General features: G+C 42.7%; 1 protein-coding gene across 1 annotated transcript in view; it reads left to right on the forward strand.

Annotated features, from left to right (window-relative positions):
* The first annotated feature begins 683 nt into the window (after nt 1-683).
* LOC124607340 overlaps nt 684-24,874 on the forward strand; it is a 193,472-nt gene continuing 169,281 nt past the window's right edge. Inside the window, exon 1 of the mRNA XM_047139648.1 lies at nt 684-799. The gene's annotated coding sequence lies outside the window, so the exon portion shown is untranslated. The remainder of the gene's footprint in view (nt 800-24,874) is intronic.

Here is a 24,874-nt window from a genome sequence, read left to right on the forward strand (position 1 = left end):
GAGTCGGCGGACAAATACAATATTGCAGTGAGTGTGTTATTCTGAATTAAAATGAAAAGTTTCTTTTTGCATCGTAATTCAGAACAATACAGGCACTGCAATATCGTACTTCCAGTTCCACTGAATGGCAAAATAGAGCTGATTATTTTTTACATTTACAGTTTTTGATCAACTCGAGGACTATTGAAGACGTATGTATCTTTAAAGACATGCGTTTTTATTTTAAATAGAAAAGGGGAGCCGGCCGCGGTGGTCTAGCGGTTCTAGGCGCTCAGTCCGGAACCGCGCGACTGCTACGGTCGCAGGTTCGAATCCTGCCTCGGGCAGGGATGTGTGTGATGTCCTTAGGTTCGTTAGGTTTAAGTAGTTCTAAGTTCTAGGGGACTAATGACTACATGTGTTAAGTCCCATAGTGCTCAGAGCCATTTGAACCATTTGAAGAAAAGGGGAATCCCCTGTGAATACTTTGTATTACCGTAGTGCTGTTTACGAACGTTGGAGATCTTAAGACGGTTGTAACAGCTTTTTCATTGACTACCACGATAATTGTGTACTCATGGCGAATCAGGTCCTGTCCCGACACAGCACTGGAGTCACCAGTGGGTTGTCCTGGGCGGGCGCGAACCACAGGTCGGTGGCGGGGGCAGGGTGTGGCCAGCGGCGTACGCCTGGCCAGCGCGTCTGGGCGCAGACATTAAGTGGCTGTTCCGGCCGCGGAGAGGAGCACCCGACACCGACAGCGACAGCGACAGCGACAGGTCCGGACGCCGCTCAGTGACATCCGCCGGCTGAGCACCAGGTAAGGCAGCCACCACCCACCTCTCAGCGGTATGAGTATCCCTGCCTCACGCCTTCCATCAGTTTCGAATTACCTTGTCTCGGGTATGCAAACATAGTAAATTGATGAAAAACCTTTAAAATTCAATAATTGTTTATACCAATTTTTTTGATACGACATGGAGTTCAATCCAGTGCATGTGCGTTATGACCTGTCTAAAGCAACTACAGTTGCAAGGTTGACTAATTTATATAACAGTGTCCAATTACTATTTTCTCTTCATGTGATTAATGTACAAGATATTACACATGTAACACATGTCTACTTTTCATGAGCATCATCGTAATGAAAATATACGTTCTGGATACAGCCCCTATCTGTGGATCAGTTATATCCGTGGTATCCTCTTATTCGAGGATCTAGTCGGACGAAGTACGAAAGGAAGCTACTACAGAGTTCGGAAGGCTGGAGAAATGTATTAGGGGAGGGATAATTGGTGTGTGGATAGTGTAGATGCAAAAAAGTATTGTCAGTGAAAGGCAAGTGTCTGGGTTCGAGTCCCGGTCTTCCACATACGTTTAATATATCATGGACTTTTAAACACATTTCTTAGCGTATTTGTACGTATTATTACATAGTTTTCCATTATTACGAGTGTATTACGTGAAGTAAATCTGTAGCGAACAGGTGGGGCTGTAAGTTATTATCGCCGGAAATGCGTTGTGCCGTTCTTTGTTACATGGATGGATGAGTGTAATGGTCGCTCATTTAGGTAAATCATCATTCCGCTATCATTATGGCACATCTACCATTATGAAATCTTCACATACAGACTGAATGAAAAGTGTTATTTTCTGCATGCAACTATACAAGATCAATACATTATAGCAGCCCACAATGTTAAACTTTATGGCATGCAAACACACCTGTGACATAATTAACGTACTAGATCAACGCTGGCCTGTTGTTGCTTATCATCTCAAAAAGCGTTTCATAGAGCGCGACATGTAAATACCATAACGACAGACCGTTTTTACAATTAAAACTTTACTACAGGGTAGACTTAGACTAAAACTGCATATTTTAAACTGTTAAACGATTTTGCGATAGTGGGTTTCGTTAATATGAAGTGCGATGGATATGAACAGTGCTTTCATATTTCTTATCACGACGTCTCCACACTTAACTTACACAGCGTGTCACAAAAAGGTGTAAAATTGTGAAAATTTCAAGAGCTGTAATTATTTTCTTCTTTCAGCGAGATCTGATGTAAGCCACTACATTTATAGTTGTGATATATTTGGGAAAGTCGATACAGGAAGATGTAGAAACTTATAATTAATAGCAAAAAGTACTGTGCGATAGTTTAAAAATGTTTAAAAGCATTTTGCGACTGAAACCACAATTGAGCACTGTAGATTCTCAAAACACCTGAAATTTCCATTGTTTACATTACTTGTTCTCTCTGTCTCCCTCTCTCTGCGTGCCTGTGGAGAAGTGTGTGTCAGTCTCATTCACTCGTATGCACTGGATGCGGAAAACTATTCGTGTTGTGTCTGCATTCAAGAAAACTTTCTTCTAATTGTAACGCATTGCTACTTCCGAATAGAAAGCTGTGTCACAAACGCGTTTAGAATATCATTTGCATGAAGTACTGTCACTGTGTTCCAGAAAAAGCTTGTCTCTCTGTTATTCTATTTCTGATTGGCAGCTAAACAACTTAAACACCAAATCAGAACCTTTTGAAGTCACTATGAATGACCATAAGAACATCAGTGCAGGGTTACTAGCATTTCTACGACTAATACCGAAGAGCAATAGCTCTTGAGATGGAGGCATTCATTGCATAGCAGTGCAGCTGAAATTTAAATTCTATTTTTATATAGCTGAGCACTGCTGATTGTGAGTTAACGTCTTTATGTTGGTGCGGCAGGTCTTCATAGGCGAACTTTCGTATTGCGGCGGTGACTTTCGCGTCGTAAGGTTGTTCCGAAGAGATAACTTGTTAGTAGTCAATAACGGAATTTTAATCAAGATCGCTTGCAGGACTGTGATCGAAATGCGTTTGATCATATTCGATACCATGTGTCTGGAAAGTAATCATTCAGAGCAACGACGAGGAACAACTATTGTTTACTAGTTTAATAGAGTTAAAAAAACGGCCACTTTGAAAGGCAGTGTTCTGCTCTCTATCCAACAGAGGTGCACAATAACCTGCAGCATTTGATCTGTCACAAACTCACAGAATATGTAATTTTGGTAACTGTGACATTGTTCAAAGCTCATTTTATCAGTGGGCACAAATTAAGTATACTTTCGTAGGTAACGCTGTCTATGACAGCGTGATGAATGTTTCCAGAGACACACCGTGGACAAATACGATTCGGGGGTGCACTTAATGAGACATTATGTAAACTGCCCTAACAGACATGTGTTTAAAAATTCTACACTTTCTCTTGTGCTTGCGATTCAAGCATTATTCCATTAAAAAATAAGAAGGTGTACTTAAAAGTAGCTATTTTAAGTTTATTTAGGGCTTGTTGAAGTATATTTCCAGACATAGTTTCATCAAAAAAGGGGTCACTAAGGGAACGAACCTACGAATCACAAGTAAATTCAGTAAAATCCATATGAAAGAATTCGACTGGGTTGCATGTGCTATATTCTTAATACTCTTTACAATTCTTTAACAACTGAGCAATGAAATAAACATGAAAGTAGGAGATAGTAGGAATAATGGAGAACTACGTGAAAAACATGGGCGACTGATGAGACAGCTACTTCGTATACTATTCAGAAACATCTGACTTGGAATGGGAGAAGAAACTGAAGAGAAAACATGTATGGTCTCATAAGTAAGCCAAGTAAAATACAGGGGATGTCGGAAATGGTGAATGCGCGTAGAAGAAAATATTACAAAAGTACAGGAAACGATGGAGGACGGCATAAAACCAATAGAAAGAGAGACAAAGAGCGCTCAGATTACTTGTATGGCGCCACGAGGTATTGAAACCCCAATAATTTTAAAACGTGTGCAAGAGACATGGCAGAAATCAGTTCGAACCACCTGCTCTGCGACACTAGACGTGCAGCAATATACTACATTAAAAAAAATGAAGTTATAAGTGACTACCACCGATAATTTTTACCTCTGTCCTGTAAAGTAACTATTTTTACCTCTTGAAGCAACAGATAAAGTTAAACGAAAATGGAAAAACTCCAGAATTTGTCGAGGGGCATGTAGCTAGTGCAAGGTTAAAATTTCTCTACTTCGCAAAAGGCAACATTGATTACAATTTTGGAATCTGTTGTTACTGTATAGACATATATTTCTCTGTAACGGAATCGAATTGTCATTCTATCTGAATGTAAAGAGTATAGAAAACAGCTGTAAACATTGCCATCAGGATCATTCACTATTGTTAACAGCAAGTTTTATTACGTTCAAACGAGAAAACTGGAGTCCCGTCCTGTACGTAAATTTTTTGTTTCAGATGATTATCGACAACGTAATCACACCACATGTTAGTAAAGATCTAGAATCCGCTACTCCTTTCGCAGCAGTTAAGAAAGGGGACACTGAGTTCAAACTACGCCATATTTATCTTGAAGATGATCGAACTTGCCTTTTCTCCTATTACAAGCATATGAGAAAAGGAGTACAACATATTTTTCAACAGGAATTAGTTACGACAAATTTTGTTTCAAGATAAGTGCCACTTTTGTTGAAATCTAACTTACAGAAAATATAAAATCGAATATTTCAGCGATGAACTGATCTTTTTAAACCGAGTTCCAAGAGTTCTGTGAGCCGATTTGATGGTGTGTAACATACTCGTAGACAGTAACTACACTTTAGTACGATAGAGGATTTCCAGAATCAACATCAGGACTTGAGCTACACATTGTAAAAGCATTGGAAGTGCACACATACCTTTAATGTGTTCATGACGAGAACTAAGTGCATTTTGAACTTAAAGAACAGCAGCCAATCAGTAACCTACCCTTGAAAATGTGACTGAAATATATATTTCGTTGCTATTTTCGTGAGGTGAACAGAGGTGCACGACGTCATGTGTGCCTGCACCTGAAGCGTGGCCTCGGTGCCGGTGAATCCCGCCACGATACGCTCGTAAACTAATTGCACGTCGAGCGTAGCAGGCGGTGCGATGTGCGTGACCCTCGCACGCGGCCGCCGGTGAACCCTGGCGTGTAGCCGCGCACAGTGTTTTCGATGCTGCCGCTGCCGCTGCCGCTGCTGTTGCGGCAGGGTCGTTAGGAGGCGTCGGCCGACGGCCGATGGCCTGGCCTTGAGATCGCAACGGTCGTCATTAGCAGAGGAGGCACAGCCGCAGACGATTAACAAAATATTTAACGTATAACGAAACAGGTAGCCGAGAACCTGCTGGTTTTCCAACTAAATGTTTGTATATTCGATTAGAAACTGGAACTATATTTGAATGAATACCAGGACAAGCTAATGTACCTCCTACATCTTACTGAAACTGGTTCGGTTAGAAAACAAAGTAAGGAAAGAAGAGCAGCTTTTAGGGTCGCGTCAACGACTAAACCCGAATTGTAGAAGGATTTGGAAGAAATTCTCCCGTGCCCTTGCCAACGAACCATTCAGATATTTCCCTTAAGCGATGTAAGGAAATACAGATTTTGGAGCAGAAAGCAGTGACAGAGGTACAAGAACTCACGAATTACTGAACTACCCCGTACTGACTTGTTATATCATTTATCTGACAATTGAATTTCAATATGTATCCCATACTTCAGGAGGCAAATACTCTGTCATGTACCATCGTAACATTATCGGTAATATCCGCCGACTAATCAGCATCCTTATATCAGCATCCTTGTTCCAGTAGATGAGGTACCATATATTTCAGCAATTTTTATACATTTATGCAAAAAATAATAATCTTACCTGGCATGCTATTTGAAACATTTATTATCAATTCCATCTTGTAGGACAAACAGTAACGCACTGGCCACACTATCTTTATATCGATAACATTTTTATATCGTAAGCCGTCGAAGCTGTTCAGAGATTTCAAAAAACACACATCTAAAGACGTTTTGCATCACCCTGGTTCCCAAAACTCCTGAAGATAGACGTTGAGTGTGGATATTGTATCACAGGCACAGTCCCTTTGAATGTTCACTAAACCCGCCCATAGATGTAAACAACCATGCATGAGCAGCGCCTATTAGACGGATGGGCTCCGACAGCCGATCAGTTCCAGTCATCCCACCAGGAAGGAGGTACACGGTTCGTGTTGACCGTAGTTAAACCATGCCTAGAGGGTTAATACCGCGGTTCGGTCGCGTCCACATTCTTACTTTGTGCCAGGAAGAGCTCTCAAAAACGGAAGAGCCCACGCGTCTCGGAGTGAACCAAACCGATGTTGTTCGGACATGGAGGAGATACAGAGAGACAGGGACTGTCGATGACATGCCGCGCTCAGGCCACCCAAGGGCTGAGACTGCAGTGGATGATCGCTACCTACTGATTATGGCTCGGAGGAACCCTGACAGCAACGCCACCATGTTGAATAATGCTTTTCGCGCAGCCAACCTTCAACCAGACAATCGCCGGAGACCTGTTTGAAGGCAACCCGGTCCGGCTGAACGCCTTAGACACACTGTCCAGCGAGTGCAGCAAGGCGGAGGTTCTCTGTCCTTTTGGGGGTGGCATTATGTGGTGCCGACGTATGCCGATGGTGGTCGTGGAAGGCGCCCTAACAGCTGTACGATACGTGAACGCCATCAGCCGACCGATAGTGCAACCATAACGGTAGCATATAGGCGAGGCATTCGTCTTCATGGGCGACAATTCGCGCCCACATCGTGCATCTTGTGAATGACTTCCTTCAGGATAAAGACATCGCTCAACCAGAGTGGCCAGAATGTTCTCCAGACGTGAACCCTGTCGAACATGCCTGAGATAGACTGAAAAGGGCTGTTCATGGACGACGTGACCCACCAACCGCTCTGACGGATCTACGCCGAATCACCGTTGAGGAGTGGAACAATCTGGTCCAATAGTGCCTTTATGAACTTGTGGGTAGTATGCCACTAAGAATAAAGGCATGCATCTATGCAAGAGGACGCGCTACTGGGTATTAAGGATACCGGTGTGTACAGCGATATGGGCCACCACCTCTGCAGGTCTCGCTGTATGGTGGTACAACATGCAATGTGTGGTTTTCACGATCAGTAAAAAGGGCAGAAATGATGTTTATGTTGGTCTCTATTCAAATTTTCTGTACAGATTCCGGAACTCTCGGAACAGAGGTGATGCGCAAAACTTTTTTTGATGTTTGTATGTAGATGGTATTCATCAGGTCGCTGTGGAGATGGGGACGGAAGGAGAGCTTCCATTTTTAGATCTTTTCGTAGAGCGTAAACCAGATGGTAACTCGATCGACACCACGCTGACAAAAATATAAAAACATATGAGGCAGAAAACATTACCATGGGTAGCAAAACTGTTGTCATTCAAAACAGCTTCCAATCGTCTCACAGTTGATAAATACAGGTCCTGTGGTTTTCAAGTGTAAATATTACTGAGATATGGTGACTGTGGCGAGGGTCTGCGACACTTTATCCTCGTGCTCACAAAATCTGTCCTGGACCATGCGAGCTGTGTGAATAAGGGTGCTGTGGTCTTGGAACAGAGCATCACCAAACGTGCGAAGTGGCGTAGTGGATAGCACACTGGACTTGTCTTCTGGGGGACAATTCTTGAAATCTGCTTCCAGCCATCCAGACTTACGTTTCTGTGATTTCTCTAAATCGCTCCAGGCAAATACCGGGATGGCTCCCTTGAAGGGGCACGGCCGACGTCTTTCCCCAACCTTTAAACTTTCCGAGCTTGTGCCGCGTCTGAACGACACAGTTTCGACGACACCTTGAAGCCTAATCTTTCTTCCTGTCTACAACGCCACCACTGGGGAACAGCCAAAATTGTCACATAACCCTTGACAATAAAACGATCTTGCAGTGTAACAATAGGGCCCAAGAAATACCACGTTGTCGTTGTCCAAAGTAGCAGTGAACCCCAACCATGTTTCACTATTCGGACGTAAACTCGACCACAAGCTGGAAACAGAAACAAGACTCATCGGAACAAATGAATTTCTGCCATTGCTCCGAAGTCCAGGTTTTATAGTTTAGGCACCAGGTTTACCAGTTACAGGCATTTGCATGAATAGATGAGTGGCTTCGCAATTCCAACTCGCCTAGCAATTCCCTGGTTATGGATCTCCTTGTTGTTTTGGTGCTGACAGGGTTCGCGAGTGCTACAGTCAGCTCTGCTTTGACTTTTGTAGCTGTCTTCGTCTTATTTTTCGACGCAGTTCTCTTGATTGACAGTCCGTCACGATGACTCAACACACTCCTTCGTCCCCGTTGTGACTTATCGGATGTTTTTCCGCTTTCCCTGTATCCGGTATAAATCATTGATACGGTGCCTCTAGAAATACCAAACGCTTCGGCTGTTTTGGTTACGGAAGCACCCTCCACAAAGGCACAAACAATTTGTTCACGTTCTAACGCACTTATCTCTGACATAATGCACTCACAATTATAAAAAAAACACTGTTCTGACCACGACTGACATTTTCAACGTATTAAGTATTTTTCACACGTGCCGTTCGTCGTCAAATACAACAGCTCAGCTTGCATCTTCATTTTGGGTTAAACAGCCATATCTTGCGGTGTTTTCATATATTTATCCTGCCCCTGTAGCTCAGAGAGCAGAGCTTCTACCACCCAAACATTCCTTCCTTCACCACAGAAGCAACAGTGTGAGTTAATCCGTGCAGCTTCGGAAGGCTATGAAGCTCACTAATGGGGCATTAATATGTAATCATTTTATTGTTGAGACAATTGATATTTATAAAAACCAACGATTGCTGAACACAACCTCAGGAGTAAATATAAAATTATCACTGATGATTAAAAAATGCCTTACTCATCATTACACACCGAATCTCTCATCCTAGGGACTACAGAAATCATAATGTACAACAGTAACTTTAACCAGGAAAGTTACAGTACTGATAGTGTTGAATGGAAGCAGGCTCTCGACGTTGAAAGCTTACAGAAAAAAATTTTCTAAATTCTTTAAGTTGTAATAGGAGCCACTAGGATCGTAGAAATCAACACGATTCTTGGTAGGATGGCGTCATGATACCATTGCTTTATCAATTACTTCCACGATAACAGCAGTTACTATATTCAGTTTTTCGTTACGTGGAGGCCATCACCTAAAGCAAGAGACTTTTTTGTAACTTCAGGCAGCAAGAACGTATAAAATTTTTACACCATAATGTTCACCCGAGAAACGTCGTTCTCAGTATACATTAAGATTCGTGAAAATCGCAATACTCAAGCTCGGAGGATGTCTAGAACATGTAAGAGTTTCCGACTACAGGAGGGACGATGCGGACATACGATAAGGCAAGGCAGTCCCCTTTGTTGTATGAGTGAAAAGATCAATGCTATGTGAAGAACTTCACATAGCATATGAAGAACCAATACGCCTCGTTGCTGACATGGGACACAACACCAGCATTTGACGCAGTTTAAAACGTAGACTGATTTGTCTCCCAGTAAAGAGTTTAACATACCATGACATTTTGGTTCGTACGTGAAGGGCATCTACGGAACTGTTGTGCGTGCATGTGTGTGTGTGTGTGTGTGTGTGTGTGTGTGTGTGTGTGTGACTGGTTCTCCAACATCATTGCGGCCGGAAAAAGATCCTGCAAGAACGGGACCAACGACGTGACAGAAGTGCAGTCCTTCCACAAATTGCTCCAGCTTTCAATTCTGGGCCATCAGTAAGTGTCAGAGTGCTAACTATTCAACGAAACATCATCGATATGGGCTTTCGGAGCCAAATGCCCATTAGTGTACCCTTGATTGCACGACACTACCCTTTATGCCTCGTCTGGGCCAGTCAACATCGACATTGGACTGTTGATGACTGGAAACATGTTGCCTGCTCTGACGAGTTTCGTTTCCAATTGTATCGAGCGGAGGAACGTGTACAGGTATGGGGACAACCTCATGAATCCATTAGCCCTGCATGTCAGCAGGGGGCTATTCAGTCAGGTCGAGGCTCTAGTGTGGGGCGTGTGGTGTTGGAGTGATGTGGGACCCCTTGGTATGCCTAGATACGACTCTGACAGGTAACACAAATGTAAGCGTCCTGTCTGATCACCTGAATCCATTCATGTCAATTGTGCATTCCGACGGACTTGTACAATTTCAGCAGTACAATGCGACACCCGAGACGTACAGTGTTGCTACAGAGTGGCTCCAGTAACACGCTACTTCCGCCGGCTACTAAAACCCCTGTACATAAACAAAAATGGTTCAAATGGCTCTGAGCACTATGGGACTTAACATCTGTGGTCATCAGTCCCCTAGAACTTAGAACTACTTAAACCTAACTAACCTAAGGACATCACACACATCCATGCCCGAGGCAGGATTCGAACCTGCGACCGTAGCAGTCGCGTGGTTCCGGACTGCGCGCCTAGAACCGATAGACCACCGCGGCCGGCATACATAAACATTATTGAGCATATTTGGGATGTCTTGCAACATGCTGTTCAGAAGAGATCTCCACCGTCTCGTATTCTTACGGATTAAGTGCTGCCCTGCAGGGTCTACGGTGTCAATTCCCTCCAGCACTACTTCAGACATTAGTCGAGTCCATGCCACTTTTGTTTTGTGGCACTTCTGCGTGCTCGGGGGGGTCCTACACGATATTACCCAGGTGTACCAGTTTTTTTGGCTCTTCGGTGTAGTTAGCAGGACATAGACTCAGCGATCACGCAGAGTTAGTGACATATAGTTTAGTAAACCTGCTAATACATGCTTTTTTATGTTTTATTTTATTCCAGTCACAAACATCTTTCTTAGTGTTGTCATCGGCTAGTTCTAAATTTAACCTCATTCGCATAGGGCATTGCGTGATATTTCTTCCGCCAAAACAGTGCTTGAAAGCAACTACAAAAAATGCGTCCACATGTACCATTCTGGCCAATGTAGTCGCTGTGGAATGTAAAAATTATCATAAAAAGGAAAACAAACTTACTTACCTATGTGCAGAAATTACTTCTGTTGCAGGAAAACCGTCTTTGGGTACAGGGACCCTGAACACCGTCACGTTAAGTTTTGCTACCTGTGGATGGGGACGTAATGAGGCCGTCCAAATAAGAGTACTTCCGTTTCAAAGAATCTGATATCATGAATAGTTTTGACGTGACGTCTTTCCTCAGTAGGGTGTGACTGATGGAGTCTCTTGAACTTCTAAGCAAAACGTTTGCTTCCAGAATCCTGGTGCTGTTCAAACATATCCTGAATTCAGTACTTGGCAGTTTAGATGATTTATGTTTAAGCACAACCGCACAAATTAGGTACGAGTAACACCAGCTGGATTCTGTAAGTAAGAGAAGATTACGCAGCATATTTCCCATTCAGATATCTCAAATGAATGTTGGTGTTTGTGAGGAAGTAATAGTATCCCTTATGTAAGGAAGAGAAAAGTTTGTCAGCACATGTCTGAATTCGACAGCGGCAGGATCGCTGCCTGTCGAGAATTCAGTTCATCGATTCACGGCATTCCTACGCTGTTCAGGAACTCGCGACTGTCATGCGAGTATCTTTGGTTCGTCTAGAGGTTTCTGGTGCAGTCATGCATGGTTTCAGAATGGGGGAGTGGGTAGCTAATTGAAGAAACACAACTTAGTCTCTGCACACATCTGTCAGCTGAGAAGAATCATTGATTAGAAAGCTTATCCAATGTACTGAAATTATATAGCATCTCTTAAAAATATTTCAGAAATATACGTAGTTTTTCGTTAACGTCACTATTACTGTATTTCTGATATTTAAACAACCATGGGTTGTAAATTTGGAACGCTATGTTTCTCATCTAGACATCAGTTTCTTTCGTTACAAAATGCACACGAAAACGCTTCCTAATTCTAGTAGATGCAACTGCATTCTGTCCACAGTCATCTTCGTATAACGAACGGGATACTTTGTTTCTCGTAGTACTCTCAAACGGCATCGCGTAAATAAATCCAGCGGGCAGACAAGCAGTGTTAATGTAGAGAATGCTTTGAAGACCTTGACCTTCGTCCGATGGACCGAGCTGTTTTCCACGCAAAGTCGTAGGCTCTTTACTCACGGCTTATTTATTATTCGCTGGGTGGACGTCAGATAGTCTATCGGCGCAGCGGTGCAGAACTGTGAAAGGAAACGTGACTGGGTGGTCGCCCGCCTTCCACGCCGCTGCGGCTAGCAGGTGTGTAACGCGTTTTGTAAAGCCTGTCTTCCGACAAAGCGTGGTTCTCCATCACGGGCAGGTATTTTGAGCCTCCGAGTGTTACTGATATGGCAGATGGTGAACTGATAATCTGACAGTATCACGAATTCATGTAAGTATTGTCACACATTTATTTAAGCCGAATTAGATATTTCAGATTAACACAGGTTGGGACAGTAAACATATGATAGGAGTGCTACATACTTGTAGCAAAAGTTACGGAGGAAGCAGAAAGCGATTAAATGCGTGTGCTTAATCCTTCAGTACGATGGAAATGGGAAGTTTTACACGATGAAAACCGTGGCTGAATGCTTTCTAACTAACACTCATGCATTTCCATTACTGTAGTATATGTCGACTAAAATTTCATCCTTATGCGAGCTGATTTTCAGTTTTTTCAATACAAAGCTATCTCTACAAATGATGACAAGTATGAGTGGATTATGGCCATTGGATGTGTCAAAAGTTACTGTAACTTTTGAGGTGTAGGTTACAACACAGAATGCCTACAGGGCGCAGACATACGGCTTATCTCTGTCTTTCGAACTTTGAAATAGGTCGAATCATTGGCACGAGGGACATCGGAGTATCACGCCGACAGATCGCAGAAGTATTTGGCTGTAGTGCAGTGACTGCACAGAGTGGTGGCGAAATGGACGCAAGACAACACTGTGGCAAGAAAAGTAGGTACGGATCCGTCCATGAGAAGGTTTGATATGACCCGCCATGAATTTCACAACTGTACCAACCTCTTTCTTCATCTGCACGATGGAAATTATTCTCTGATGTCTTAACCGATATCCTGCCATCCTGTTCCTTCTTCTTGTCAGTGTTTCCCATACGTTCCTTTCCTCACCGATTCTACGGAAAACCTACCCATTCCTTTTCTTGAAATTCACCTAATTTTCAGCATTTTTCTGTAGCACAACGTCTCAGAGGCTTCAATTCTCTTCTGTTCCGAGTTTCCCATAGTCCAAGTTTCACTAACGCACAATGCTGTGCTCCAAACGCACATTCTCAGAAATTTACTCCTCTAATTAAGACCTAAGTTTGATACTAGCAGTCTTCTGACGGCCAGGAATGCCCTCTTTGATAGTGCTAGTCTGCTCTTGATATCCTCCTTGCTCTGTCTGGTCTTATTTGATCTAAAGTCGTCTAAACCCCTTTTAAATTCAGATTTTAGTACTGGATCCCCTGTCTCTTCTCTGTGGACTGTTTCCTCTTCTAATACGAGATCAGTAAAGTTTTCCCCTCTCATAGAGGCCTTCAACGTACATTTTCCACCTGTCGGCTCTCTCCTCTGCAATTAACAATGAAACTGCCATTGCACTCTTAATATCACCGTCCTTACTTTTAATTCCACCGAAGAATGTTTTGATTTTTCTACATTCTGAGGTAATCCTTCCGACAATCATTCCTTTATCCATTTCCTCTTATTTTCCATGGAGCCATTTTACCTTGGCTTACCTTCATCTTCTCTCTATGTCATTCCTGCGTAACTTCTATCTCCATATTCCTGAATTTTCCTGACTATTTTTGTACTCCCTTGTACACCGAGGGAAAACCGTGGATTTGTTCGACAGGCTCCGACAAATAGACGGCTGACAGCACCAGGAATTCGAGCGCAGAGTAACGCCTGGAAACGACAGGAACAGATTACTGGGAGCTGGCTTGAGATCTGAAGCTGCCATGCGTTCCTTACCGGCTACACCATAGTACAGACAAGAGATGCCTGTATGATGCAGAGACAGAGTCACTTCGGATAGCCAGTGGTTTTGTATGGTGTTCAGAGGTGAATTTCACTTTGTTTGCGGCTGTCTCATAGACGTCGATGTTTCCGTGGACTACCTGCAGACAGCTCACTTGAAGCAGCGATTCTCGAAACCCATACCGTACCATTTCTTTAATCATCACTTGGGGAGCCACTGGATTAATTTGATGATTATTGAAAAAAGGCTGAATGCTCGGCAGCTTGTGGCAAAAATAGTAAACCCAGTTGCTACATTTCCCATGACCATTTACCGTATTGGATGTGTTAACTGCATATGCAAGACCCCACACTGCAGTTCATGTCACAAAAACCTTGATGCATGTATGAATCCTTGTCCGGCCTGTCTGGCCTGTCTGGCTCTCTAACTTTTCAGCCATGGAGCATGTCAGGGATGCTATGGGGAGAGTACACTTTCAATCAGGCGCCAGGCAGAATTTTTCATTAACCGACCCAGCATGTCTTTCAGGCTTAGCAAGAAATACCTAGAAATTACATTCAGAAACAGTATGCTTCGATTCCACAATGTATACTACTGTCTATTTATACCTATGTAGATCACATATATAGGTGCCACTGTGTATCAGAAGAGAGTCCCTCTAGTTTCTAGCAGGCTTGTTTGCGATATGAAGGCAGGCGTCACCATCTGTAGCACGGTCGATTGAACCAAATGAAGCTCAGATGGTTCTGAGACCGGGTAGGTTGCAGTCTCCTCGAACTGCGCCATAGGATGGCGGGTTTTTGGGTTCCGCTAAGTGGTTGAGGAATGAACTACACGCAGGAAGCGACTACACGGCTAGCGGGGTCTATGTGAAGAGGAATGGACGGTTTTTTAGGTTAGAAGGTCTCGAGAAAGCTCAGGAAAACTGTCGTAGCTGTGTTGGAAAAGAACTAGAGCTCCAAGCAGTAATAAAAAGACTGATTCTCAAATGGAAAACTGGGTAGAGCCGGAAGTAAGTTCAGCCGAAGCTTTTACAAAGGACCTAACGGTCTTCAGAAAGGATAAATTACATACAGTTGGTCACCCCAACTGCTGTCAGAAGTAGTTTACCTTGTAGTGAGATTGAAGTAGATAGTTCATTTGATTTAGTGTAGGTGGGGGATTATACTTGATAACCGTTATAAATTAATAACTGGTTTCTTTTACCGACCCCCTGACTCAGATGACACAGTGGCTGAACAGTTCAAAGAAAACTTCAGCATCATTTCAAATAGACCCAAATACAGTTGGTGAGGACTTCAGTCTAGCCTCGATATGCTGGCGAAAATACACTTTTAAAGTCAGTGGTAAGCAGAAAACGTCGCCCGAAATCGTACTGAACGACTTGACAGGAAATTATTTTGAACAAACAGTTCAGGAGCCCACTGTAAGTGTGAATGGTTGAGAAAATATACTTGACCTCTTATCAACAAATAATCACGACCAAATAAGACAGATTAGTGACCACAGGACTGTTGTATCTAGACTGAATATCGCAACATCCAAACCCTCCAAAAGTAAACGGAATTACAGACGCAATCACTAACGTCGATTTGCAGTAGGATTTTGGAACTGGTACTGTGAGCGAACATTATGAATCTATGAATCACCTCAAAGAAAACGATTTATTGACAACCAGCCAACATGGATTCAAAAAGTGAAATACAACTACCTCTTTATTCCCACGAAATGATGAGTTCTTTCGCCTAGGGACGTCAGGGGTTTTGACACCGTTCCTCACAAGCGACTTCTAAGAAAATTGTATGGGTATCGAGTATCCTCTCAGTTATGTTGTTGGATTCGTGATTTACTGTCAGAAAGGACACTGTTCGCAATAACTGACCGAAAATCATCGGGTAAAACAGAATTAAAATCTGGCTTTCCTCAAGAAATTTTATAGGCCCTCTATTGTTCCTGATCTACAGGAATGATTTTGGAGACAACCTGAGCAACCCCTCTTAGACTGGTGTAAAGTCATCAGATGATGAAAACGAATTGCAAAATTATCTATATAAGGTATCTGTGTGAAGTGTGGACAGTGACAATTGACTCTAAATCATTAAAAGTGTGAAGTCATCCACATGTGCACTAAAAAGGATCGGCTAAATTTTAGTTACGCGATGAATCACGCAAGTCTAAAACTGTAAACTTATCTAAATACTTAGGGATTACAACAACGAACAACTTAAACTGGAACCGTCACAGCGATAATGTTGTGAGAAACCAAACCCAAGAGCATTTACAAAATGTAACAGGTCTAGTGAAGAGATTGCTTACACTACGCTCGTCCGCCCTCTTCTCCGGGTATTGCTGTGTGGTGTGGGATCCGGTTCAGATAGGACTGACGGAGGACATCGAAAAAGTTCAAAGAAGGACAGGTCGTTTTGCATTATAGGCAGAAAGTATAACGGATATGATACACGAATTTGGGTGCAGTCATTAAAACAAACTCGTTTTTCGCTGCGACAAGACGATCTCATGAAATTTTGATCACCAACTTTTTCCTCAGAGTGTGAAAATATATTGTTGACGCCCACCTACGTAGGGAGAAATGGTCATCATTATAAAATAAGAGAACGCAGCGCTCGCATGGAAAGATTAAAGTGTTCGTTTTTCTCGCGCGCTTCTCGAGTGGAACGGTTGAGACGTAACTTAAAGGTGGTTGGATGAACCCTCTGCCATGGAATTAATTGTGATTTGCAGAGTAACCATGTAGATGTAGATATAGATGTAGATGATGGTGTTAATGATGATGGACATAAGTGCCGAATGCAATATGTTTTCGTGCATCTGGTACCCAAAGACCATACATTACAAAAGTGTGAAACTCCCCTTCTTGGTACGTTCCACTTGGACGTGATGGTGGTCCTACAGCTATTTAGGTAGTATGTCAAATACTGAAGGTCTTATCAGTCACAATAAACGATTGCTTGTTCACTATACAATGAGGTGACAAAAGTCATTGGATACCTCCTGATAGCGTGTCGGACCTCCTTTTGCCCGGCGTAGTGCAAAAACCCGACATGGCATGGAATCAACATGTTGTTGGGAATCCCCTGCAAAATTATTGAGCCATGTTGCCTGTATAGCCGTCCATGATTGCGAAAGTGTTAATGGTGCAGGATTTTGTGCACAAACTGACCTCTCCGTTATGTTCCGTAATCGAATGGATTTGTGTCGGGTGGCCCTGTAACATGGCCCATTTTCATGGTAACATGAAGTCCGTGAATGGTTGAAAATGGTCTACAAGTAGTCGAAAATAACCATTTACAGCCAATGACCGGTTTAGTTGGACCAGAGCACGCAGTCCATTCCATGTAAACACAACCCATACCATTACGAAGCTACCACCAGTTTGCACAGTGTCTAGGGTCAAACCGATATGGTCTCGAAACCACCAGAGGCGCTGCAGGGAGTATCGTGCTGTTAGCAAACGCATTCGTGTCGGTCGTATGCTGCCATGGCCTATTAACGGCAAATTTCACCGTCCTGTCCTAACGGTAACGTTCGTCGTACGTTTCACATTGATTTATGTGGTTATTTCAAGCAGTTCTGCTTAGCACTGACAACTCGAAGCAAACTCCGCTGATCTCGGTCGTTAGCTAAAGGCCGTCGCCACTGCGTCGATCGTGGTAAGAAGTAATGTCTGAAATTTCGTATTCTCGGCACACACTTGAAACAGTGGCTCTCGCAATACGGATTCCCTACCGATTTCCAAAATGGAATGTCCTGTACGTCTAGTTTCAACTATGATTCTGCGTTCAAAGTATGTTAATTTCCGTCGTGTGGCTAAAATCACTTCGTAAATCTTTTCACACGAATCACTTGAGTACAAATGACAGCTCCACCTATACACTTCCCTTTTGTACCTTGTGTACGCGATACTACCGTCTTCTGGTTGTGTGCTTATAGCTATCCCATGACTTTTCTCACCTCAGTGGAATGCTGTTATCAGTCCATTGGAATATGGAAATTTAAAAATTTTTGAGAGCACTTTATCTTGAAGGCTATTAACAGCGACTATTGTGGAGTTAGACATACAGCATAACTTAGGTATTACACGGAATCATTGTTCCTTTTACACAATGCTAAGGCACAAATTATCGTAACTACTAACCTAATCTTCGTTTTGGTCAACAATTGAACGTTCAGACCTGTCACTGCTATTTCTTGAAGATAAAATCTGCTGTTTGTGAATGTAGTAACTTGTTCGTAATGCAGCATATTGGCCGATTTTTTTATGAGGGTATGGACAGTAAGTTTCAGCCAAGCAGTGGTCCACTGGCACAGAGAAACGTTACGCTCTCATATGAAACGTAGTTCAAACTGATTTTGATATGCTTCAGTAGAGCGAGTTCTGGCTGTCAGGCAGCTGCAACGTGCCAGGAGTGCAGTTCGGACCTGCCTTCTGGGAGTTGGAACGCGGCACTAGTTCAGTCGGGTTGGAGCAGAAGTGAGGCCCACATGTCCATGGCTCGCCCGACCTTGAGCCGGGGACGGTCATCATGGATCGTCTGTCGGTCGTCCTTCTGGACGACGTGAATTGGCTCGTCGATCGCTTGTGGGTTGACTGTGAGTGTGTGTGTGTGTGTGTGTGTGTGTGTGTGTGTGAATCCGATTTGTCTTCGTGATTGCACAGCCACTGCTTAGTGTCGTTCAAGTCTTCGTACAGTCTTTGTCAAACGGTGTTTGTAGTTGGTGTCACTTCACTTGTTTAAATGTTGACGGCGTACTGGCAATGAGTCGGTCGTTGGTGCAAGCCAGGGAGGATATCTCCGTGCGGTGCAGTCGGCTGGGTCCACTGGCAGTTCCTGTGCAGTGTCGGAGAGTGTGTGGAGCTGTCCAATCGCTACGAGCTTCGTGGCTCACCGACCCAGGACGTCGAAGTTGAGTGGTGTCTTAAGTACCCAAGCCACATCCGATCATGTTGTGTCGTTCGTTTCGGTGGTTCGCTATTGGGGAACTTTTCCTGTGAGCAACACAGAGTTTGTAGCGGTGAAATCTAGCCGCCGTGCGGTGGAATTAAGTGCACCAGCGGAATTTTCTGCCTTGTGGCCGTTAGTGTTCTGGTTACCTGCCCTAGCCACTGACCTAAATTCAGGCAGTTTTCCTTTTTGGTGAAGTTAACTATAATACCTTATTTCAAATTCAAGTGTATTAGCGGAATTTTCTGCCTTGCGGCTGTTAGTGTTCCGGTTACCTGCCCTGGCCACTAATGTTATTTCAGGCAGCGTCCTTTCCTCACCTGTTGTCACTGTCCAACATGGTGTGTAGTTTTGACAGCTTAATACATATTTCATTGTGGATAATCACGTCCGTAACAGCTTGGTCTTTGAGTTTTTATGTACAGATTGGTGGCTAGCAAGTAGTTTGGTCAGCCCGTCCGTGACTGTCTCTTGGTTGGGTTACCGACATATCAAGTGTAGCTGGGCCCACCACCTGTCTCACCTAAGTGAACGTTAATATTTCGAGGGCAGCCCCCCCCCCCCCTCCCGGATGCATCTGAGTGCTTTTGTCTATACTGGGTGTTTAATGGTCTGTTGGTAATCTATTATAGCCATTGCTTTAAAAGAAAAAAAATCATTGCGTTTTATGTAAATCAATTTATGTCAATCAATTGTGGGCCTTCAGTCGCTTAAAACCTTAATCTTAAATTTAGTTATTGTTGTTACGTTGCTTTTTCATTTAGTGTGCATTTGGCCATTGAAAACTTAAAGGTTGAGGTATTTTTGAATTTTGAATATCAACTGTGGGCCTTCAGCCATTTTTATTGTACCTTGTATATGTTTGTTCTATCCATTTTTGCCTTGAGGCTTTCCGCCTAGCTGTGATACATATTATTTTATTTGCAATTTTAATTGCATATCTTCAGTCACTTGAAATTTATCTTGTTGCTTTTTAAGATTTCTTGTTTGGAGGCCTTCAGTTGTGAAAGAATTGGATTTTGAAACTTGTAGTTGTAAAGGTTCGGCTATGTGCCGTTTTGGTTAAAAGGTTTTCTTAAGTTACAATAAATTACAATTTTAAGGTGAAACTGACCGGCACCTTATTTGGCCCTGTACGCAGTATTTTATGAGGTTCGTTTCAGTATCGAAGTACATGTAGTGGCTACTCTTCTCTCCGTATAGTTGTTTCTATTCCTCCGAGCCTACCAAATTTTGAGTATCTGCTGGTTCCCAACTTTTATTACATCCTGATGTATTCTAGCAAAACAAATAACTTATCTATTACCGGGAGTTTGTTGACATTGTTAAGTAATTACAGTACTGATGCAAATCAGTAACTGTGTTACCTCTGGACTATCGAACGAATACAGCAGTACTTGACTGATGTCAGAGACGGCCCATGGCGGTCACTGGGATGCGTTCCGTGTTTTCACTGCTTTCAGCTCTTGTCATCAGACCTGTTCACGACCATATGTCTGTTGAGTTACGCCAACAACTCAACATACAACCAAGGAAGTGAACCCGATTCGGTTAGAATCGAGGCGCCATATCAGCGCCTGTTGGCTTGGTGCATCTCCCAGCATAACTGTCTATGTAGACTGTTTACGATACTGTTCTAGGCAAATTCGAGGATGTTTCTTCATATACGTCTTAAAAATACAACACACAGTTAGCGGACAGTGTCAAAATCACGCTATAAAGAAGAATATATAGTTACTGGGGTAGAAATGTGAACTGAATCGACCATCTCGCACTTCCTTCACTAGAGGAGTTTGAGTCAGATGTCTGTTGCCCGTACATTAAAGTCGCAAAGAGGCTTTATCTCAGACTGTGAGGGCCTATCATTGAACACTGAAGTTATGACACTGACGAAAACTTGGATCATTGGTCTATTATTATAAGAAATCTGAATATATCCACGCTTCTGTCCGGCTTTGCATTTAAAAGTGACATACCTATGGACGCATGCTATGTGTTCTGTTGATAGCAACGAGAAAGACAACAAAGATCCCGCTCAGATTGTTAACTGTATGCCGTTTGCTATTGCAAAGTAAACATCCATGTTTTTTTCGTTCGTATATGTGACTCCGAGACACAAACAATATATTATGCAACGATGTTACTTACATTTTAACTGCAGGCATCCAAGAAATAAGGGAAAACCAAATAGACTGAAAGTAAATACACAGTAAGGGAAAAACAAATATTGTGAAAGTAAATACCCAGTATAGCCCTGTCGATTTTATCTACCTATTCATCCATATAGTTCTTAGTACTTCATAGTGGATATAGGATTATTAACATAGTCTCGGTAGCTATTGAATTAAATTGTACACTTACTGTACACGTACATTTAAAAATGCCTTCTACTCTCAAAACAATCTCATACTCCTTTCTTGAAATAGCGTATTTGAGACATGAGGTTACGTGGGAGGGTAGTGGACATCAGTAATGGCATTGGAAGATGTATTGAACATAATCGTCATAATAAGTTACAGTATTTACTAGTTAATGTATGTAACGCAGGAACATTTCTCTACACACTGGTGTCATCTGGACCGTTGAAGAGATATTTCGAAACAAATAATCATTAATCAGCGCTCGTGAACATTCCTGAAACGTGGTACTTACTGGAATTAAGGAAAACTCGGAAGGGAGGACCCACCAGTATAACATTCTTTTTACTTCACCTCTTTATTTAATAATATATAACCATAATTTTTTTTACCAAATGAACAAACCTTAAGATGAATAAGCTTTTGCGAAAGAAATCAAAACAGCAAACAATATGACAATGGTTACAAGACGGCCGGACCCGCAGCCTGCCCGTTATCGGGTGAAACAGCGGTGTTTACTACCGCACTGGACACAGTCTCTCTTGTTAAATGCCATTCTGCAACATATGAAAACTATATAAGCACTATTGATGACAAGAGTGATCACTTACTTAAAACAGATGACGCAACTTTTAATTTGAAAGCTGTATGTCAAGAGCTTCGTAGTTAAGAGGCGCAGATTATGAAACAATATGAGAATGATAAGGCTTACTTCAAAGCAGCCAACATCTCAATTTCAGTCGGCAACCGAGGTGCGACTGGATCCCAACCCGTCGCTTCTGACAATTTTGTTTTTGCTAAAGCCCTGGTGACAGTTGGCTGTTAATATTTTCAAGGTTCAACTGATTGTTATTGAACACAGTTTTCCGAAATTTCTTCACCAGGGAAGACGAATGGGATATTCCAGAATTTGAAACACGAACAGCTGCTAGCATGAGTTTCTTAGAAGTAGATACCTTAGGGGTTGCGAAACAACTCAAATCGCTTGATACGGGCATGTCTTCAGGTCCAGATTGTATACCGATTAGGTTCCTTTCAGATTGCGCTGATACAATAGCTCCCTACTTAGCAATCATATACAACCGCTCGCTCACCAATAGATCTGTACCTACAGATTGGAAAATTGCGCGGGTCGCACCAGTCTTTAAGAAGGGTATTAGGAATAATCCATCGAACTACAGACCTATATCATTGACGTCGGTTTGCAGTAGGGTTTTGGAGCATATACTGTATTCAAACATTATGAATCACCTAGAAGGGAACGATCTATTGATACGTAATCAGCATGGTTTCAGAAAACATCGTTCTTGGGCAACGCAGCTAACTCTTTATTCGCACGAAGTAATGGCTGCTATCGACAGGGGATCTCAAGTTGATTCCGTATTTCTAGATTTCCGGAAAGCTTTTGACACCGTTCCTCACAAGCGACTTCTAATCAAGCTGCGGGCCTATGGGGTATCGTCTCAGTTGTGCGACTGGATTCGTGATTTCCTGTGAGGAAGGTCGCAGTTCGTAGTAATAGACGGCAAATCATCGAGTAAAACTGAAGTGATATCAGGTGTTCCCCAGGGAAGCGTCCTGGGACCTCTTCTGTTCCTGATCCATATAAATGACCTGGGTGACAATCTGAGCAGTTCTCTTAGGTTGTTCGCAGATGATGCTGTAATTTACCGTCTAGTAAGGTCATCCGAAGACCAGTATCAGTTGCAAAGCGATTTAGAAATGATTGCTGTATGGTGTGGCAGGTGGCAGTTGACGCTAAATAACGAAAAGTTTGAGGTGATCCACATGAGTTCCAAATGAAGTCCGCTGGAATTCGATTACTCGATAAATAGTACAATTCTCAAGGCTGCCAATTCAACTAAGTACCTGGGTGTTAAAATTACCAACAACTTCAGTTGGAAAGACCACATAGATAATATTGTGGGGAAGGCGAGCCAAAGGTTGCGTTTCATTGGCAGGACACTTAGAAGATGCAACAAATCCACTAAAGAGACAGCTTACACTACACTCGTTCGTCCTCTGTTAGAATATTGCTTCGCGGTGTGGGATCCTTACCAGGTGGGATTGACGGAGGACATCGAAAGGGTGCAAAAAAAAAAAAAAAAAAAGGGCAACTCGTTTTGTATTATCGCGTAATGGGGGAGAGAGTGTGGCAGATATGATACGCGAGTTGGGATGGAAGTCATCAAAGCAAAGACTTTTTACATCGCGGCGAGATCTATTTACGACATTTCAGTCACCAACTTTCTCTTCCGAATGCGAAAATATTTTGTTGAGCCCAACCTACACAGGTAGGAATGATCATCAAAATAAAATAAGAGAAATCGGAGCTCGAACAGAAAGGTTTAGGTGTTCGTTTTTCCCGCGCGCTGTTCGGGAGTGGAATGGTAGAGAGATAGTATTATTGTGGTTCGATGAACCCTCTGCCAAACACTTAAATGTGAATTGCAGAGTAGTTATGTAGATGTAGATAGATGTAGATTGTCAGTTATTAAGGCCGCTCTGAAGGAACGTCTTAAAACATATCTTGTGAACACTTATTACAAGAGAACTCACTCGGCGGAACCACAAGATCAAACTAAAATACACAGCAACGCACAACTTAGTACAACAGGTTGTTCAGATTATATATGAATGATAAATGCAATTACGATCAAAGAATTGAACTGGTTAAAGTCTAAATCTAAACACAAGGTCCCTGTTTTGTTTAACGGCAACCTGCGCCTTCGTACAGCTGTTCCGGCTGTATTTACGACCAGGAGCTGATTCATTAGAACATTAATGAACGAATACAAACCAGAAAGGATAGGAAATATAATAGCGGGAGAAATTTTCAAACTACAACTAGTTCTTAGTACAATACTACGGCCTATATTTACGTCCAAAGAGCCGACCGAGTAAAACTCTGGGAGTCGGGTACAAACCATAAAATAATAAGGAAAGGCAATATAATAGCGGAACAAATTTTCAAACGACAAATATTGTCTTACTACAGTACTACGACGTACATTTGAGACAAAAGAGCCGACAGAGTAGAACTCTGAAGTTCAGGCACAAACCAGAAAATAATAAGGAGGGCAGGTAGACAGGTAGACAATGACACGAATCACCACGAGGATTACAGAAAGTTACTCCCTTTTATCAGCAAGCAGCCCCATGGGTCCACGGTGCGTCGTAGTGGTTACTGACAAAAGAACCTCCCCATTGCACCCCCCTCAGATTTAGTCATAAGTTGGCACAGTGGATAGGCCTTGAAAAACTGAACACAGATCAATCGAGAAAACAGGAAGAAGTTGTGTGGAACTATGAAAAAAATAAGCAAAATATACAAACTGAGTAGTCCATGTGTAAGATAGGCAATATCAAGGATAGTGTGAGCTCAGGAGCGCCATCGTTCCGTGGTTAGCGTGAGCAGCTGCGGAAGGAGAGGTCCGTGGTTCAAGTCTTCCCTCGAGTGAAAAGTTTACATCCTTTATTTTCGCAAAGTTATGATCTGTCGGATCGTTCATTGACGTCTCTGCTCACTGTAATAAGTTTAGTGTCTGTGTTTTGCGACCGCACAGCAAAACCGTGCGATTAGTAGACGAAAGGACGTGCTTCTCCAATGGGAACCGAAAACATTTGATCGTAAGGTCATAGGTCAACCGATTCCTCCACAGGAAAACACGTCTCATATATTCTATACGACACTGGTCACGGCTTGTGCGTCA

This window comes from Schistocerca americana, chromosome 1, assembly GCF_021461395.2.
Source record: "Schistocerca americana isolate TAMUIC-IGC-003095 chromosome 1, iqSchAmer2.1, whole genome shotgun sequence".
NCBI lineage: Eukaryota > Metazoa > Arthropoda > Insecta > Orthoptera > Acrididae > Schistocerca > Schistocerca americana.